Source organism: Dreissena polymorpha, chromosome 1 (genome assembly GCF_020536995.1).
Source record: "Dreissena polymorpha isolate Duluth1 chromosome 1, UMN_Dpol_1.0, whole genome shotgun sequence".
Classification (NCBI taxonomy): domain Eukaryota; kingdom Metazoa; phylum Mollusca; class Bivalvia; order Myida; family Dreissenidae; genus Dreissena; species Dreissena polymorpha.
In genome coordinates, this window is record NC_068355.1 from 39,670,068 (window position 1) to 39,673,118 (window position 3,051).

At 35.2% G+C, this 3,051-nt stretch overlaps 1 long non-coding RNA gene across 2 annotated transcripts; it reads right to left on the minus strand.

The window, feature by feature from the left end:
* Positions 1-399: 399 nt before the first annotated feature.
* LOC127865056 (uncharacterized) lies at positions 400-2,788 on the minus strand. Of its 2 annotated transcripts, none has more exons than XR_008042457.1 (3): positions 2,521-2,788; positions 1,803-2,010; positions 400-1,027 (listed from the first exon to the last, which is right to left on the minus strand). It is a non-coding gene; the product is annotated as an uncharacterized LOC127865056 (long non-coding RNA). The 2 variants fall into 2 exon arrangements; XR_008042458.1 differs by lacking the exon at positions 2,521-2,788 and adding an exon at positions 2,336-2,368.
* Between the last annotated feature and the right edge of the window lie 263 nt (positions 2,789-3,051).

Sequence of the window (3,051 nt, forward strand, 5' to 3'; positions counted from 1 at the left end):
GCCATTTATAAGTTATTTTTATCTATGTGAATGCCTTTTTAGATATAAAACACATTAAAACATATTAATAACACGTATTTTTTATTGGTTTTGCACTTTTTACTGCACAGTTTATGGCAAAATAAGGGGGCATACAAATATATATTTATGTGCGTGAATAGCCTTTGTCTTTACTGCTATCAACAACAACTCTGCAGCTTTTTTAAGGTTTTATTTTCAATGATAACTAATGGTGAACTAACACATAATTTGTTGACACAATTTATATTTGTTGTGCATACACAATATACAAATACTTGTGAAATGTCCAATTACCCGACATTACATAATGATGAATTAAAATGACACATGCCTCCCAATCACGATGCAAGTTGTTCAAATTAAAAACAACAACATTGTTGATGTTGGTTTTTTTGTCAGTCAAAGGTAGCATATAGGCAAAAACTAATCCCAAAGATTGAAATTTTTCATAAGTGATGATTGATGAATCATTTTACTTCAACTGCACTCTCACATGTCAGACCGACAGTGTCACGAGCAGACATAGTGGTCACTACAAAACAATGAAATTCTTAAGGGGGCTTTCAATAGTTTTGACAAGTTTTATATGTTGTTCACTCAATTAAAATAAATTGTCCATTAGGTAAAATAAGTCCTCAAATTATAAATACACCCCAAGAACAACAGCCAATACTTAAATAAGGTTAACATGCAGACAATAGTTCACTGCCACACATGTTTAACAAAAGTAGAATCATTTGCTTCATTAAATAGGTTCAAAAACCAAAATTCTTCTTATTTAAATAAGACCTAACACTAGATATTTGAACTTTAATGTATCTGTAAGTATTTTTCCTAAGATAGGTGACTAACAAACCTATCCAATGGTTTAAAAAATCTTATATTCAGTTATCGCCTATGGCGATTTCTTCCTGATTTCTTCTCTTTTCCCCCCGCTGCCTTCAGCTTCTTTGCCTCAATCTCCTCTATCGGGGCGCATTCACAAACGGCAGCTTCTTGCGGTACTCTGTAACATGTAAATGAACATTTGAGCTGCACTCTGGGAAAACGGGGCTTAATGCATGAGCCTAAAGTGTCATCCCATATTAGCCTGTTTAGTCCACACAGGCTTATCAGAGACAACACTTTCTGCTTCAACTGGATTTTCTTTAAGAAGGGACTTTCTTAAACGGAAAATAGCTTAAAGGTTCATTGTTTTTACCATTCAAGGCTTTTTTAAGGCTGTTGGGGGAAGGGGCCTTAGCCTTCATATTATATAGGAAAAAGTGTGTGAAACCCAAAATTTGGGGATACAACTCACGCATTGTTAGTCATAGGGGAATGTAATTTCCAGGTGTAAGTTTCTTTTTTTGGGTTAAGTGCATGAATATAATGAAAAAAATTGAGAGGATGTAGCCTTTTTATGAAAATTTGCGAGGGATTGTAGACTAGATTAGGCTACAGCTTTAGAATTAAAAAAAAAAAGACTGCTCTTCCTTATCTTGTGAGATCAGTCTTCTTAAACTCAATTATGTGATATCTGTCTTTTTAAACTACATTTTGTAATATCTGACTTCTTAAAAGTATAACAGTATATATTTCAAATGCATAAACATTAGTGAATTACAATAATGATGATTAATTAATGTTGATAATAAATGTATTTCAAAATGACCGATACATTGCCATAAAATAAAATTACATGGGGTTTATGTTTCAAAATGTCATTCTGCTGAAATGTCATTTATATACTAAGAATAATATTTATTGGTTAAAATTGCATATTATTTTTTATCTAGTACCTGATGCGGAAGCTTCAACTTTTCAGCTTTTGCAGCCCGGTCCTGTGTAAATTGACCTGGCTGCGGTGATACACGCTCACTGTGAGACTCCGAACGCTCACTGTTAGACTCCGACCGTTCACTGTCAGACTCCGAACGCTCACCGTTAGACTCCGAGTCAAACTCTTCCCAATCCTGAGACTCTGACTTATTAGTATCAAACATATGTCTGCAAAAAGAATAATTGAAATCAAAGAAATAATATATCTACATAATATAACTAAAATACAGTGACTGTATCGAATTGTTGTTCACATCCGACGTTAAATAAAGATTCTTGTATCTTGTATCATTAATGCAATATCCGAAATACTTGCTGTCCGAATAGTGCAAGTCTGTATTTTGTATTATCGAAACGTCTATTTACAGATATACGAATGAAATCTACCATTACGATATAATGTCGGCATAAATATATCCTTCAATGATGTTTAGCACGTACAACACATTTTTAGGCAACTTTACAGAGCAAAAAAAGAACAATTGATATTTACGTCGTATGAATTTTCAACAACGGCGGCCATCTTGCCATTCGTGAAATGGGTCTATAGTGGGTCCATACATTAGCAACAACCAGCAGAATTACGGCATTTTGCAAAGCAATTAGTGGCATGAATGGAAAGGAGAATGATTAACCTTCAAAATAAAAGCAATTTTTCTACTGGGCAATGTATCTTACCTATTTTTCTCGATCTCGGAAATTTTCTTAGGCTTTCTTTTAATCTTCAACGCAACTGTGTGGAAACGAAAGTGCTTTGCCCGCGAACATAAATGTATTAACTTATATGATTAGTGGTTATTTTAACCATATCCAATCGAAAACCACCTTAAAAACGACGTAATTCCGACCCCCTATCGGCACTATTTTTATGAACGAGATTTCGCGCAGGAATTGTTCAGTAATAAATGAGCCGTACGCAGTTGCCTCCCTTGTGCCCATCGCTATTCAAGGCGTACACGGTGAGGCACTGATGTCTCGGCTGTAGGGTTTCGATGAAATCGATCGTCGATCCGCTCTAACTGAGGCACCTGAACTGCGTGCAGCTGGTCTTCCACGGGATTTTAAGCTACTAGTAGCACTAGTGTCTGTGTTATTACACACAGACGGTTGTTTAGGAATATCACATTCTGTAGTGCATGTAAGTTGATTGTCACTTGGCAAGAGTGGAGTTTTAAAAATCGGTGGCACAACATAATTATTATTCTATCT